The sequence below is a fragment of the Marmota monax genome, unplaced genomic scaffold (genome assembly GCF_021218885.2).
Source record: "Marmota monax isolate L192 unplaced genomic scaffold, Marmota_monax_Labrador192_F-V1.1 WCK01_AAM20220418_F8-fsc00066, whole genome shotgun sequence".
Classification (NCBI taxonomy): Eukaryota; Metazoa; Chordata; class Mammalia; order Rodentia; family Sciuridae; genus Marmota; species Marmota monax.
In genome coordinates this window covers 1,875,671-1,893,153 of record NW_026692805.1, presented here as the reverse complement: position 1 = coordinate 1,893,153, position 17,483 = coordinate 1,875,671, and the positions used below count along the sequence as shown (strand labels likewise).

Here is a 17,483-nt window from a genome sequence, read left to right as displayed (position 1 = left end):
GTGCCTCCAGGTCAAGTCTAGATTTGGGCTCTTGCAGTGGCGTCCCACTCCCCGGCTGCCACCGCTTGGAAAGTCCTTACTGTGCCATGACCGGCTCGCGCACGTGGCAGCCACCATGCCGATTTACGCACCATCCGGTAACAAAAAGTGTTCAGTAATAGCCTTTTGCTGCAACTTTTTTCCTGATAATCCTTCTTCTTTTGAACTTTCTTTTTCTTTCTGACTAGAGTTCCTGGGCTTTTATCAACACATGCCCTAACTATTCTTGGTTCCACTGGGGTGCCTCCTTTCCTTAGTAATTTACTTAATACCCCTTCTATATTTTTGTCACAAAGACAATACAACGTTTCAAGACAAAACAAGACACAAACATACTGTATCAATCTTCTCCATTTTTTTTGAAATGGCCATTTTTCCTCTCGCCCTATCTGCCTAGGGACGAGCAGATTTGCTCCTGTCCTATCTAGGGACGGGCAGCTTTTTTTTTTTTCCTTGTCACTTACCCACGAGTGTCCTGGGGCTCCCCGTATGTGCCACCATCTGCCGCAGTCTGGCTGCAGCAAAATAACGGGGGGGGGGGGGGGGGACGAGGAACTTGTGTAGATTGATACAGCAGGAGTGGGAGCCGTTTATTGTAGGACCCGAGGGGTATATATATTCCACACAGCTTATCTAATTAACATAAAATAGATACAGCAGTCAACCAATAAGGAATCTCCACACTTAATGGCTCGATGGCGTTACTTCACAAACCACTCCCTCTGGCAAAATGCCAGGCACCATCCAGACTTGTTTACAGACCTTAACAATTGGCTAACTTCACTTAGCATTATATTTTCCAGCTCCATCCCTTTATCTGCAAATGCCATGATTTTACTCTCTTTTAATGCTGAGTAATGTTCCGTTGTGTGTATAAACCAAAGTTTCCCTATCCATTCATCCACTGAAGGACATCTAGGTTCATTCCACAGTTTAGCTATTGTGAATTGTGCTGCTATAAATATTGATATGGCTGTGTCCTATAGTATGTTGTTTTAAAGTCCACCACTACTGCTGGCTAATACCTGAGACCAGGCCACCATCCCCTGGTGCCTGGATCACTCCATTGACCTTCCAGAAAAGCTCTCAGATTCCACCCCTGACTTCCTGCAGTCCACATTCCATTCAGTAGCCTTCTGTCCTGTAAGTCAGATCTTTCCACTCCTCAGTGCACATCCCTGCCAGGCCCTATTGATCCCTGCTCTGCCCCTACCCGCCCCATGGCCTCTCTTGCACCACCTCTTGTGCTCCCTTTTCTGCAATCATGCTGGTTATGTTGCCCCTTTTCCTTAGTGCCTTGTCCTGAAAAAAAAAATCTTGTTTTAAAAAAATTTCTGACAATTCTACTGAGAATTCAGATTCCCTCAGATTGCCTGTGTGGCCAACCACTGTACCTTTGGGCCTGTGCTCCTTTGTCGCCTTCTCCTTGTGGCCCACCCAGGCTACTTTACACATCACTGCTGTTAGCTGTCCACTGAGCTCTTGGGATCCACCTTATACTGGGCTACTGTTGTCCTTTGCAATTAATGCTTCTTGCCTTGCCACACATGACTTGGTTTACGCAGGATGCCTTTTACAGTTTCAAAGTTTTTTTTTCCCCCCAAATATTCTGTGAAATCTTCCTCTGCTACTTTTGTGATTTCACAAATTGTTTGAAGTATTTGATCCATCTATACTTTGGGTCTCAGATAAGCCATTCCATTTTTCTCTTGTAGGTAGCTGCTGAAGATATTTTAGTAGATTAACATGATAGGATTATTACAGGAAGCACAAGCCAGAGCTGAGTTTAAGTTTTGAATATGCTACTTACTAGGGTAAATATGTGTTCTTCTGGAACATAGAGATGTAATAGCACTAAATGAGATAACCCCTGAAGCACTTACTAAGTGTCAGAGCTCTGCAAATATGATGCATGATCAATGCTACTGGGGATTGCTACTGGTAATAATTATTGCTTAGTATTATCTTAGGAAGCTTTATCAGTTGCTGGTGTGCCACAGTCTGGCTGGGCACAATCAGGAGCCACTTGTCAAAAGAAACTAACTTTATTTTTAGAACCACACACGCCAAACAAAATAGCCTCTCAGGAAAAACCCTCAGAGCCTCAACTGCCACCACCGGCTTTCCACAAGCCTCTCTCTCCCACACAAGCTTCTCCCCACCTCCCACAATCCTCCTGCTCTTGAGGCCGATTGGCTGGGTCACGTGGGCGGAGCCAAAAAAGTCCCCCAATGAGCAGCTCCGTGGTCTGAAAGGGCAGGGAAACAGCCCAATGAGCATCACCGCAGAGGAGCCAATCAGCTAGATGTTGCTGGGGCCGAGGAGCCAATCAGCTAGATGTTGCTGGGGCCGCTGTGAGCCAATCATCAGCCAGCAGCTGGAAGTTTGCTGGGGCCCCTTTGGCTGTGGCTCTCAACATCTCCCCCTCTCTGTTTAAACAACAAGCATGTGGCTTAGGGACCGTGCCTGTTAGGCAGTCCAATTCAACATATGGTCCTTACCCGTCATCGGATGAACTGACCTCTAGGCGTCAGCCTCCTGTCTTAGGTTGGTACCACTGCAATTGGATCATACCCGTCACTGACTACTGGTCCAGCATACAGCCATACTTGTGGATAGGCCTTTGCACCTGTGGGGGGGTGAGGTTCTTTGCCTCACCTCTGTTGGCCCCCAAATTTTAGACCATCACTAGTAGAGGAGGATGCAAAATGCCATGACATTAAGCCAATTGAGGGCTCCTTTGAAAAATTGTACCACCGGTGACATCATCAGCAAAAATACCCCAACACTACCACAAGTCGCTGCACCAACAGATAGTTCACAATGCATACAGGTGAGCTCACAATGTGTCCAGGCAAGTTCTGCAAGCAGTTCAGTGATGGCTATTGTAGAAGCTGTAGATTGGTTTTATCTTTGACTTCACCAGCACTGGGATGAAGATAGGAATTCTGGCAATAATGGCTAAAGAAAAAATTATGTAACATTCCAGAAGGCACTAAAAGAAAACAATTTTCTTAACAATTTACATTGTCTTCACCGGCACTGGGATGAAGATAGGAATTCTGGCAATAATGGCTAAAGAAAAAATTATGTAACACTACAGAAGGCACTAAAAGAAAACAATTTTCTTAACAATTTACATTATCTTTAAGAGAATTATTAAATATAATGAAAAGGAAAGGTAAAAGTAAAGAAACAGATCTGTTAACCTTCTTTTTTGTTTACATATTAAAACAATCCTCAACAGTTGTTTACCCAATTTAAAGTAAACCATATAAATCACGTGAAAAAAAATATTTGGATCCATTTTATCATGAGCGCTCATCATATATGATATATGGACATACGTACATCCAAACATATAACACAAAACACAAGTGTGCACACATAATATAATACATACAACACATAACATTATAGTAAAGGCCTTATAACTTTTTACAGGTGAAATCTCCATTGCAATGCTTAAAAACTCTATAGTCAAAAAATAGAACTGATCAACAAAACATTAACCTAGGTCTGTATGAGCTCAAAAAACAAAATAGAACTTCATGATATGGCAAAGGGCAATAATAAAATAGATATTGAAAAAAGCATCCTGGTTCTGTTGCAGATGTAAGAATAGCCAAACTGGAGTTTTGGATATCAGTTGTTATGGATTTGAGCCAAATCATCTTCTTTTTGGTCTGTAGAAATCGCTTTAGTTAATCTTTCTGGAATCCAAATCGGCTGCTGTTCTCCCTGTGGAAACACATAAACAGACCCCCGACTCCAGACAATCACTGGGTCAGGACCTTGGTTAATCTCTCTGGAATCCAAATCGGCTGCTGTTCTCCCTGTGGAAACACACAAACAGACCCCCGACTCCAGACAATTACTGGGTCAGGACCTTTCCATTGTCCTGTTAGAATATCCTTCCAAAGTACCTTGGGCTTATGTACATTTTTTGGACACATATGCCTTTCCGCAGCACTAAGTCCTGATGAATCCAAATTTAAAAAAGTTCAGAGTAAAAAGGGTTATTTTAAGTTTATCTTTGGGGAATATATACCCCTTCCCAATTCCTTCTTTTTGCTTTAATAAGTACATTTTAATAGTTTGATGAGCTCTTTCAACTATGCCTTGTCCCTGTGGATTGTATGGGATTCCTGTTATATGAGTAATGCCAAATGTTGAGCAAAATTGTTTAAAAGAGGTAGAAGTATAACCAGGGGCATTATCTGTTTTTAACTGTTTTGGAACACCCACAGTGGCAAACTTTTGTAAGCAATGAGCTATAACATCTTTAGTTTTTTCTCCTGCTTGAAGGGAGCCCATCAAAAATCCAGAAGAAGTATCAACTTTAACATGCAAATATTTTAATTTTCCAAATTCTGGCAAGTGTGTGACGTCCATCTGCCAAATATGGTTAGGTATCAATCCTCTAGGATTGACTCCAAGATTAACTTGTGGTAAAAAGGTCACACAATTTTGACATTGTTTTATTATTTGTCTAGGTTGTTCCTTAGTTATTTTAAAACGCTTTTGTAAAGTATTAGCATTGACATGGAACTTTTTATGAAAATTTATAGCTTCTTCTAGTGTAGAGAAAATATGTATGTCATGTGTAGTTTTATCTGCTAAATCATTGCCCAAACTAAGGGCTCCAGGCAATCCTGTATGTGCCCTGATATGTCCTATAAAGAATGGATCTTTTCTGTCCCAGATTAGACTTTGTATAGTGGAAAGCAAAGAGAAAACAGTAGAAGAAGGGGAAATCCTACCAGCATCTTCAAGAGATACTATAGCATTAACTACATACTGACTATCAGAAAATAAATTAAATACAGAATCTTTAAACATCACAAAAGCTTGTAAAACCGCATTAAGCTCTACCTTTTGAGCTGATTGTTTGGGTACTAAAAATGTAAAAGTTTGATCAGGGGTAACTACTGCTGCTGTACCATTATTTGACCCATCAGTGAATATATTTGGAGCATTCATGATAGGTGTTTTTCTTGTCATTTTTGGAAAAATTACAGGATGCAATGACCAAAAAGACAATAAAGGATTAGATGGTAAGTGGTTATCAAATGAAACATTAGATTTGCACATGATTATTGCCCAAGTATTTAACTCATTAGCTAACTCATCAATTTGATTCATAGTATATGGAGTAATAATTTTATTGGGAGAAATTCCAAACACTCCCTTTGCTGCTTTTATTCCTTTGAGTATTAATTGTCCTACAGCCTCAGGATACCTAGTAAGAATAGTGTTAGGAGAATAAGATAAATGTATCCATAATAATGGACCTTCTTGCCAAAATACTCCTGTAGGAATATTTTTTGTTGGTAGTACAATAAATAATAAAGGCAAACTTATATCAATTCTATCCAAATGCATATTTTCCATATATGTTTCAATGATTTTTAATGCCTTTCTTGCTTCAGGCGTTAACATTCGGGGTGAATTTGGATCTGATGGACCTTTTAGGATATCAAATAAAGGTCCCAACTCTCCTGTTGGTATACCTAAATAAGGCCTTATCCAATTTATGTCTCCTAATAACTTTTGAAAGTCATTAAGTGATTTGAGTTGATCTACTCGTATTTGAATTTTTGGTGGACGGACCATGGTTGAGGATAATAGAACTCCTAAATAATTAATTGGAAAATTTAATTGTACTTTATCTATTGCTATCTCTAGATTATAATTTTTTAATAAGTTTGTAAGTGTGGCATAACATTCTAGCAATGTGTTTTTATCTTTGTGTGCTAATAATACATCATCCATATAGTGAAATATTTGTAGTTCAGGATTTTGATTTCTAAGTGGCTGGATTACTTTGTTAACATAAATTTGACACATAGTTGGGCTGTTAGCCATCCCTTGAGGGAGTACTTTCCATTCATATCTCTGATCAGGACCTTCATGATTCAGTGCAGGGATAGTAAATGCAAAACGTGGACTATCCTCAGGATGAATTGGAATTGAAAAAAACAATCTTTAATATCTATAACTAAAACATACCAGGTTTTTGGCAAAGCAGACAACTGAGGAATCCCTGATTGAGCAGGTCCCATAATAACCATCTCATTATTAATGGCTCTTAAATCTTGCAATAATCTCCATTTACCAGATTTCTTTTTGATGACAAAAATGGGAGTATTATGGGGAGATACAGAAGGTTGTATATGTCCTTCTGCTAATTGTTGTTTGACCAGGTCATGGGCTGCTTGTATCTTTTCTTTAGTCAGGGGCCACTGAGGAACCCATACTGGTCTTTCTGATTTCCAAGTAATTTTTATTGTCTCAGTGGCCCTTTCTGAAAATCCAACCCATGTCTGTCTGTTCCTTGATCTATTTGTATTGGTGCTGCTATACCTTGTTCTTGTTTTTCTAATCTTTTTCCTTTCCTAAAACCTTGTCTAGTCATAATAGTGGGTGCATTTTGGTTGATGTTATTTGTTAATGTCAAACCTAATTGATCTAGGACATCTCGTCCTCATAAATTTACGGGAAGATGATCCAATACATATGGCTGTATAGTTCCTTCACATCCTTCAGGATCCTTCCAATCTAATACCATTGCACTTCTATGGGGATTAGTCGCCACTCCTAGGCCTCGAAGCGTTTGAGTGGCTTGTTGTAATGGCCAATGTTTTGGCCATTCTTGACGAGAGATGATGCTAAGGTCTGCACCTGTATCCAGTAGCCCATTAAATTCATGTCCTTGAATATTTAGTTTTAGCATGGGGCGAGAATCTAAATTTAAAGAAAGCATAGCCCAATCTACACCTGTGGAGCCTAATCCCTTGGAACCTCTTTCTACAGTACGACTGGAAAATTTATCATGTAGGCTGGGTATTATTAGTAACTGTGCTATTCTATCTCCTGGTGAAATTACTGATATACCCTTTGGAGAACTGGCTATAATTTTTATTTCACCTTCATAATCGGGATCAATTACTCCAGGACTTATCATAAGTCCTTTTAGAGTAGAAGAGCTGCGTCCCAATAATAAGCCTACTGTTCCTTTGGGAAGAGGTCCTTTCACCCCTGTGGGAATGATTTGAACTCCCATCTCTGGAGTTAGTACTGCTCTGGCGGAGGCGCAGATGTCCAACCCTGCGCTCCCTCTGGTTTGTCTGATGAGGGATCTGATGGACAATGTGTCCTGGGCACTACCCTGATGGGGTTGCTGGGTTCCTCCAGTGCTCCGTATATTTGTGGTTTTGGGCCCCGGAGCATTGGGCCCCCCTGTCCATTTTTTGGCAATGGAGCCCGATGCCTTTCTCCACGATATCGTGGATAAACACCTGGTCCTTGTTCGTTTTTTGATAATGGAGTACCCTCTATGGTGGTTTGAGAACGGCATTCATTAGCCCAATGTCTCCCTCTACCGCATCGTGGGCAAATACCTGGTATTCTACTCCTTTGATACCTAGTTTTGTTAAACCCTCCTCCAATGGGGCAATTCCTTTTAAAATGTCCTGTTTGTTCACAATTGTAGCATGTTCTTGGCTTGGCATCTAAAGCCTGTTTTACTGCAGCTGCCACAATTTGCCCTTGTTCATTAATGTCTCTGGCATCTAAAGCCTGTTTGACTGCAGCTGCCACGACTTGCTCTTGTTCATTAATGTCTCTACATAATTTAATATATGTGTTTAAATCTTCATGTTTCCATGGTCTAATGATATCTCTGCACCAACGATTCGCTTGCTCATAAGCCAGGTGTTTTAGTAATGGCATTGCTTGTTCTGTATTCCCAAAAACTCTGGTAGCTGTTTGAATAAGCCTATCTACAAATTCAGCATAAGGTTCATTAGCTCCTTGTATTACCTTAGATAATTGACCTTGTAAACCTCCATGTCCTTGTAAAGTCTTCCATGCCTTAATTGCATCTGCAGCAATTTGTGCGTATACGCCAGGATCATATGCAATTTGTTGCTGCTGATCCTCATAAGGTCCCTTTCCTAACAACATATCTAGATTTCTCTGAGGATAACCAGCTGCTGCATTTCGCCTAGCCGTCTCCTTGCAAAATTCCTCATTGGCAACCTTCCATAACAGGTATTGTCCTCCATTTAGCACAGCTTTACACATATTAGCCCAATCTGCTGGCGTCATGTTCAAGTTGTTAATGGATTCGACCATGCTTACAGTGAAGGGTGCTTGAGGACCATAGGTTGTTACAGCCTCTTTTAGCTGCTTCACTGTTTTGAAATTTAAAACTTGGTAAAATCGCTGCCCTCCTGCCTCAAATACAGGGCATGTTAATATTTGAGACCTTGTCTCAGGATCCCAACTATCAACTGCGGGGGTTGGGGGCCTCCCAGCATATGGAGGTGGCGCTGTTGGTTGGACACTTACGCCCTCTGGTGATAGAAAGGTGTTAGTAGCAGTCTCCTGTAGAGGTGGTGCTGTTGGTTGGACACTTACACCCTCTGGTGATAGAAAGGTGTTAGTAGCAGTCTCCTGTTGTAACTTTCCCCCTGATGGCTTTTTCTGTTTTACACTTTCTTTCTCTGTCTGACTAGCTTGAGAGGCCTTCTCTTTTACTTGAATCTTTTCCTCTGTCTGACTAACTTGAGAGACCTTCTCTTTTACTTGAATCATTATGTCTTCTCCTTCCTCTACCATTGTCTGAACTGAAGGCTTTGGACTAAGCAAACAAGATACGAATGTCCACAATGGCAATGTGCCAACTGGCAGAGTCCCTGGGCTTTTCTTTTCTATTCTTTTTAAGTCTTCACCATGATGGTTCCATTGTGATATATTTAACAACTCCTCCTTAAAAAGCCATGGGCTACATTTTTGTATTGTATCAACGTATGCCCTGACTGCTCTTGATTTTACTGGGATGCCTCCTTCCTCTAACAATTTACTTAACACTCTTTCAGTTTGTTTTTTACTAATTTCTGATCCCGTATTTCTACTATAATACAACCCAACAAGATGACGCCAAACAAAGCCGAGACAGAATGAAATAAAAAGGGAACAACAAAAAGTCATTATAGCCTTTCTATCCTCCTGACATGTGCATCCATCCTTTCTCCCTATCTGTTCCTCAGACGTAAATAGTTTTTCCTCAGATGTGAGCGGTTTTTCTTCCGTCTCACTCATCTCCAGGGACAGGCAACTTAAAACAAAAGTGAAGCAAAATAAAAGAGGAATCTTAAAATGGCTACCCATCCTCTCGCCCTGCCCTCAGGGGCGAGCAGTTTCACTTACCCTCAGTCGCTCCCCGTGCGAGCCACCAAATGCCGCAGTCTGGCTGGGCACAATCAGGAGCCACTTGTCAAAAGAAACTAACTTTATTTTTAGAACCACACAGGCCAAACAAAATAGCCTCTCAGGAAAAACCCTCAGAGCCTCAACTGCCACCACTGGCTTTCCACAAGCCTCTCTCTCCCACACAAGCTTCTCCCCACCTCCCACAATCCTCCTGCTCTTGAGGCCGATTGGCTGGGTCACGTGGGCGGAGCCAAAAAAGTCCCCCAATGAGCAGCTCCGTGGTCTGAAAGGGCAGGGAAACAGCCCAATGAGCATCACCGCAGAGGAGCCAATCAGCTAGATGTTGCTGGGGCCGCTGTGAGCCAATCATCAGCCAGCAGCTGGAAGTTTGCTGGCAGCTGGAAGTTTGCTGGGGCCCCTTTGGCTGTGGCTCTCAACACTGGTGGAGGGTAGATTAAAGGGGAGAGAGGATAGAAACAGGCATAATTTTTAACAGCTAGTTTTAGTAGGCAAAATGAAAAATTAATGGGGGTCTGCCTATGATGATGAGACTTTTACTTTCAGTTACAAATACTGTGATAAAGTCCAGTGGGTGAGTAATCTTAAAAAGGTAATGAAATAGGGCTGGGGTTGTGGCTCAGTGGTAGAGCACTTGCCTCACATGCATGGGGCACTGGGTTCAATCCTCAGCACCACATAAATACATAAATAATAAAGGTATTGTGTCCATCTACAACTAAAAAAAAAGGTAATGAAATATATAATTAGCACAAGATGATGATACTTTGTGATTAATTTCTGGTTAACTTATTAAAACTCTGGGTGAATTGTTTATTCAACATGTCCTCATGGGTAATGTCAGTATTGTCTGCCTTCCCTAATCCTTGGTGGGATCACACCTATTACTTGTACCTATCCTGTATAAAGATAGTAAGATTATGATACAAAACAACTTTAGCTCAACAGTACCTCTCTTATCTAAATATTGCAAACAAAAATTGCAAGACAAATTTTTTGAAGTTGTAAAAGCATCAAAAGTATTTAAAACTGCTCATCAATCACTGCCACTGACCTTCTGTCCATTAGGTTGCCCGGAGCTTGGGAAGCCTTAACATATTTGGACTACAAGTTGTCGCAGGGAAAAAGTCTTAAGTCTTTAAGAATAATGGCAGTTGTGTTTATTCTTTAGTGTAACATGGCTACAGGGAAGTTAGACACAGCATATTTAAGTCCAATCAAATAATTCATTACCTCAAAGCCTATAGTTTTTATCTTCAAGGAAAAGTGACAGATTTAAAACATGGTTATAGGGAAGCCAGCTGTAGCACATTTAAATCTGATCAAATAAGTCAGTGAAGTTAAATTAAGATCATAAGTCTATAGAGGACATGGCTTAATGAACTAGCTCACAGAGTGAGTGATTTTGTACTGTACTGGAAGCCTTCTCGTTAGTATTGCTTTTCATGATTACATACAACTAGAATTTGCCATATAAAATTCCTCCAGAAAGAAGAGATGAGGTGACAAGATTTGGTTCCCAAACAGTAGGAGTCAGTGACCTATTTAAAAATCTTCAAACATCTTTGCATCTCTCTGCAATTAGATCCTGTTATCAGTAACAGGAAGTAAACTAGCCCCTAAAATTTTTGCCCACTCTGTACTTTGTGTTGTTTTCTCCTGCTTAAGAATTATTTATTATTATTGTTAATGTAGTACTGGGAATTGAGGGCCCATATATGCTGGGCTAGTGCCGTGTCACTGAGCTATACCTCTAGCCCCTACTTTTTAAATTTTTTTAATTTGTTCTAATTAATTATGCGTGATAGTAAAGTGCATTTTGATACACTGTATACAAATGGAGCACAACTTCTCCTTCCTTGGGCTGATCATGGTGCAGAGTCACACAGGTAGTGTAATCATACATGTATACGGTAATGATGTCCATCTCATTACACGGTCCTTCCCATCCCCACAACTCCTCCCCTCAGTCCCCTCTGTCAAAGTTCCTTCATTCTCCCCCCTACCCCAATGTGTATTAGCATCTGCTTATCAGAGAAAACATTCGGCCTTTGGTTTTTTGGGTTTGGCTTATTTTGCTTAGCATGATATTCTCCAGTTCCATCCATTGACCTGAGAATGCTATAATTTCATTTTTCTTCGAGGCTGAATAATATTCCATTTTGTATACATACCAAATTTTCTTTATCTATTCATCTGTTGAAGGGCATCTAGGTTGGTTCCATAGTTTAGCTGTTGTAAATTGGGCTGCTATAAACATTGATGTGGCTGCATCACTGTAGTATGCTGATTTTAAGTCCTTTGAGTATAAACTGAGGAGTGGGGTAACTGGGTCAAATGGTGGTTCCATTCCAGGTTTTCTGAGGAATCTCCATACTGCTTTCCATCTTTTTTTTTTTTTAATGTTGGGAAATCATGATCTGTTTTTGTTAATTTTTTAACTAATATGCTTTTGTTAAGAGGCTAATGTTAAAAGAGAGTTCTCTTTTGATCAGATTTATATGAAGGTTCCACAGAGAAACAAACACAAAAGAAGATATGTATATCTAAGTATCCATACACCCACATGCATACATGCACACACATATATATGTGTGTGTATTTGTGAGGGGTGATTCATTATGGGAATTGACTCACTTGTTATAGGAGCTGACAAGTCCCATGATCCACCATCTACAAGCTGAAGAACCAGGAAAGTTGGTGATATAATTCAGCTGGAGGGGAAAAGCTTGAGAAGAGAGGAGCCAGTGTTGTGAGTCTGAAGGCCCGAGAACTAGGGATGGAGGCCAGATGGGTGGGGGCTGCTGGAGTTGGAAGACCTCAGAACCAGGAGCTCCCATTTCTGAGATGAGGGCAGAAGACAGTTGTCCCAACTCAAAGAAATAGAATTCATCTTCCCTCCACCTTTTTGTTCCCTCAATGGATTGGATGATGCCTGACCATATTGTTGACTATGGATCTTCTTTACTCAGTCTATTGGATCAAATGTAAATTCTTTTCAAGAAGCACCTTCACTGACACACCCAGAGATAATACTTTGTCAGACACCTAGGCATCCCATAGCCCAGTCAAGTTGACACATAAAATCAACCATCACAAGAATATTCATTTGTCATTTGTTAAACTCAGAACTTTGACTTACTGTCCTTCAACTGAACTCTTCACATACTGTTAAAATAAGCAAATGTAAATACAAACCTTTGATTAAATAGTATTTCCCCTTCAAATAAATCCATATTAGTAAAACGTCTACCTTCACTAGTCACTAGATATTTTTCGTTGTATCCCCACTTGCCAAACAACAGAAGGCCATACCAAAACAAAAAGAGACTCCCCCACCCGAAAGAGGCCCACATTTGGTTAAATCAATTTGTAGAAGACTGAGCCAGTTATCACTTCTTTGCCTCTTAGCTTCAGATCTATCCTTCATTGCCTGCTTCTCTTTTGCTGCTGTTATGATGTTCAATTTTGTCATAGAGGGAACTGGAGGGACACTGCAGCAGGAGGACACTTTTTTCCTCATGGTGGTTTTTCATTTGCTTCCTGGGCTGGTTGACAGCACCATGTGAGGGTGTTCAGAGGCACTCACTCCCCTTGTGTTTAGTACCATGCCCAGTGACAGATTCTCAGTGAGTCCCATAGACATTCCCCAGGTTGACTTCTAGGCCCCATGTGCTGATACACCAGAGGGCTATTCCTTGCCTGCTAGCCCCTCAGTTTTATGCACCCCTAGAATGTTTCTGTCTCTTCAGTCCCTGGAGAAGGTTTATGATCTCATACTTGAAGATATTAAAGATATTTTTTTTTTGGGAGGGGGGCTACCAGGGATTGAACTCAGGGACACTTGATCACTGCACCACATCCCCAGCCTATTTTGTATTTTGTTTAGAGACAGGGTCTCACTGAGTTGCTCAGCATCTTGCTTTTGCTAAGACTGGCTTTGAACTTATGATCCTCCGGCCCAGCCTTCCAAGCCACTGGGATTACAGGCATGGACCACGGTGCATGGCCATTAAAGATACTTTTAAAGTTACTAAGTGGTTCTGTTGTAGAGGCAAACTGTAGGAGTATGTGACAAATGAAAAAGTATCAGCTTTAGGCAGATTATTCCTAGTGATAGCATCTTGTAGGTAATAAAATAAATGCTGTCTCTTACACAATTTATCTAGAGGTGAAAATGATATATTCTAACTAACAGTGGAATCAATGATAGGAAGTCATTGTGAAGAGTTTAAATAAAATGGTTACATGAAATGTACAAGTAAGGTAAAAAGACATCTAGACTAATATATCTCACTTTTTAGGGAATTAAAGTATGTGTTCCTAATTAAATTATAATTTAAATGCTATAAGCAAGTGTGAATATTTTATCAACATTGTTAAAAATGAATTGTTTGAATTATTAATTACGTGTAATTGAATAATTAAGATATATTTCCTTGGCAGCCTAATTATGTCTTTATTCAGAAAAATATTTCGTGTCATTCCTTGGGCAGATAGAAGATCCTTACGTTTAGGATTGTTTTATGCTTGGTCACATCTATAACATAGTTTGTGTCATTAAAGAGTATGAGAGAGAATGAGACAATGGTTTTTTCTTTTTAGTTGTATCTCCAATGAGTAGCATAGTTCTCTGAATATAAGAGCTCAGCAAGTATTGCTTTTTAGGAGCATAGCTTTTAAATACTTTCTTAGTCTATTTTGTGCAGCTATAACAAAGTACAGTAATTTCCAATGATATTGCTTTCTGTAGTTTCCATTATCCGTGGTCAACTGTAGTCCAAAAATATTCTGTGCAAAATTCCAGAAATAAACTATTCATGCGTTTTAAATTGTGCACCATCCTGAGTAGTGTGATGAAACCTTGTCCTGCCCCACCTTGGACATGAATCAGCCCTCTGCCCAGCACATCCACACTGTGTGTACTGCCCAACTGTTAATCACCTTGTGGGCCTTGCCTGTCAGATCCACTGCCATGCTATCACAGTGTTTATGCTCAAGTAGCCTTTGTTTTACTCCATCATGGCCCCAAAGCAAGAGAGTATATAGAGGGAGTGATAGTATACATAGGGTTTGGTACTGTTATGATTTCAGGCATCTGCTGGAGATCTTTGAAAATATCCCCCTTGGATAGGAGGGCATCTTATATTTCAAAGACTGGGTGATTTATGATGAATAGAAATTTATTTTCTCACGGTTCTAGAGGATGGAAGTTCCAACATTGAGGGGACGGTATAGTAAGGGCCTTCTTACTGTGGCATCACATGGCAGAAGAGCAAAAAGAGAGAGACAGAGATGGAGACAGACAGAAAGACAGAACTTAGCCTTTATAATGAACTCACACGATGAGAAACCTGTTCCCATGATGAAGGTATGAATCCATTCATGAGGCCCACATTCAGTTAAATCAATTTGTAGAAGATTTAAATCAATTTGCTGCTGTTATGATGTTAAATTTTGTCATAGAGGGAACTGGAGGGTCACTGCAGCAGGAGGAGCCCTATGGCCTGATCACCTCCCATTAGTCATCACCTCCTAACACTCTTTCTTTGGGGGTTAAATTTCCAAACAAGCTTTTGGAAGGACACATTCAAACCACAACTAAGACTCAGGTGTTACCAACTTTTGTAAAGACTTTCCTTATGTCTTCTTCATTTCTAAGAATTGGCCCCTTCCTTTGCCTCTCACTAATGGACCTGTCTGTGTTTGTCTTCTGTACTATAAACTTCTGAGGATGGGAGCCATGTCTGATGGGTCTTAGATCTTTAGAGCTTGGCACAGTGCCTGATTCATAGGTACTGTGCTTTTCAGAATGAAGCATTCATGACCTTGAATGACTGCAAAATGCAGGCTTTCATTATCACAGTTCTTTATCAAGGACAAAGACGATTTAGGTAAACATTTCAAAGAATATTTCTTGCTATCTAAACTCATTTCTTGCTCTGTGGATATTCAGGTTCAAAAAGATTTGGATTTTGTGACATTCTTCACTACTATAACTCTAGGAGCTGAAAATTAGGAGTCTTTTGAAACATGTCAGAACACAGACCAAGTTTTTTGTGTGGACAGAGATGGATTTTAGGGCCTGTAATATTTCTTTGGAAGTGATTGTGTTGTCTTCATTCAGAATGCGCACACCTCTACCCTGTTATTTTTTTATTTGAGCCATGTTTAATTTCTGGTTGACACTGTTCTATCTCTCTGGCTTTGGTCCTGGTTACCAGATATGGTAGCTGAAGGGCAAGGCTTGCTGTGGTCACTAGGTGCCAGCCTGTGGTAGCATATAAATTACAATTGCATAAAGCTAGTCAAACCCAGAAAACTCAGGTCTATGAGCTTCTGCTAACAGAAAAATTACTATTTTTTTTTTAAATTTAAGCTTAATATGACTTATTCCACAAAATGGAAGCAGTATTTGGGCAAAGTTAACACTTTCCATATGTAAAAGACTAGGGTGGTTTTATTTCTCAGTGTAGTATTGTATCCAGTTGGAATGTATGGCTAAGCTGTTGTTTTTTGACTTTAAACCTTTGAGTTGAAATGGTATTTCATTCTAGAGGAAGGGATATGAAGGAAATGAGAGGATTACCTTTTATCAGGTACCTATTCTGCCAGCCATGACACTAAATGCTGCCATGTGCACTGTTCCGTTCAATTCTTACAATGATTTTTTTAAACCACCATTTCTGTTTTAAGTTAATATTTTATTCTGAGGTAGTTGTAGATTCACATGTTGATGGAACAGATGATACAGAGAGACCTCTACCTTTCACCCACTTTTCCCCAGTGATAACCTCCTGCGTAACTACAGCAGAGCTGTGGAGACTAGGAAATTGCCATTGGAATAAACAGCCAGTGGTTTGAATGTGTCTGTGAAAGTTCTTGTATTGAAAACTTTGTCCCCAATGCAATGATGTTGGGAGACTGGACTTCAGAAGAGGTGATCAGGTCATGAGGGCTCTGATCTCACAAGTGGACTGATGCTAATGCAAGAGTGGGCTTCTGTAAAAGTGAGCCTGGCCCCCTCTTGCTCATTTGCTCTGACTTTAATGTAAATGTGTATTATTTATATCATTTATAAATTACCCTGTGATATTTTGTGATAGCACCACAGAATGGAAGGACACCCCATTGACTTTATTCAGATTTCACTAGTTTTCTATGTACTATTGTGTGTGTGTGTGTGTGTGTGTGTGTGTGTAGTTTGTGCGGTTTTACCACTTGTCAATTATTTCTTTCCGCCCCCCCCAGTACTGGGGGTTGAACCCAGGCCCTTGTGCATGCTAGGCAGGCACTCTACCACTGAGCTACGCCTTCTGTCATTTCCTTTTAAACACATGAGGGAAACAAGATTCAGATAACTTATGTGAAATGCTCCCAAGTATGGGGTTTGAATCTATGTTTGTTTGATCTGAACTTTTGCTTTTTCAGTAATAATATGATTAATAACAATAATTAGTAATAACAATGACTGGATCTGAGTTACATATGAAACATGTTGAATACTGACCTGTGTAAGTTATATCACAGCTGACTTAGTTATCCTTAATTAAACTCTAACTCATATTACCAAGGATGGGTAATTATTTTTATAACTTCTGAAATCAGTCGTAAAAGAATGAAATTCCACTCTCTTTTAACATGATTTTACATTTTGAACCTCTGACCGTAACTACTGATCTTGAAGCTATGTGGAGGGGGAGAGACGAGACAGAGACACACACACACATACATACACACATTTTCACACACAGAGAGACCTATGTTGTTATTGAGTTAGGTTGACATACTTTAAAAACAGTTTTACAAAATGGGAAATAAGAGCTGGCTTAGGCAGGATTCCAGGTTTTTAAGGGAATAAATGTAAAGCATCAAAAATATTTAAGAATGTAATTGGGAGAAATGTTTTTTTTTTTTTTTTTAATAGAGTTTTAGCTTTTTGGTGGGGTCTAAGTACAGCCCCAGGAATGTTTGAATTTAATCAAATCTCCCAAGTTACTCATCAAACTTTCAAAGTGGTACCTTATGCATTTGCTTGTGAATTATCACTGATTAGCAGGGTGTGATCCTGCTTCAGGAATATAATAGATCTACTAATCAGCAGCCCATAATATACTATTCTTTGCTAGCTAAATATCTTGTAAAGCTGTCCCCGTGATGAACAGCAGCACTTATTCAGACCCAAAATAACAGCAGTCCCGTGTGTT

At 40.0% G+C, this 17,483-nt stretch overlaps 1 protein-coding gene across 5 annotated transcripts in view; it reads left to right on the top strand.

Annotated features, from left to right (window-relative positions):
- Mpp7 (MAGUK p55 scaffold protein 7) overlaps positions 1-17,483 on the top strand; it is a 253,251-nt gene that overhangs the window by 89,487 nt on the left and 146,281 nt on the right. The gene's annotated exons all lie outside the window — the stretch shown is intronic.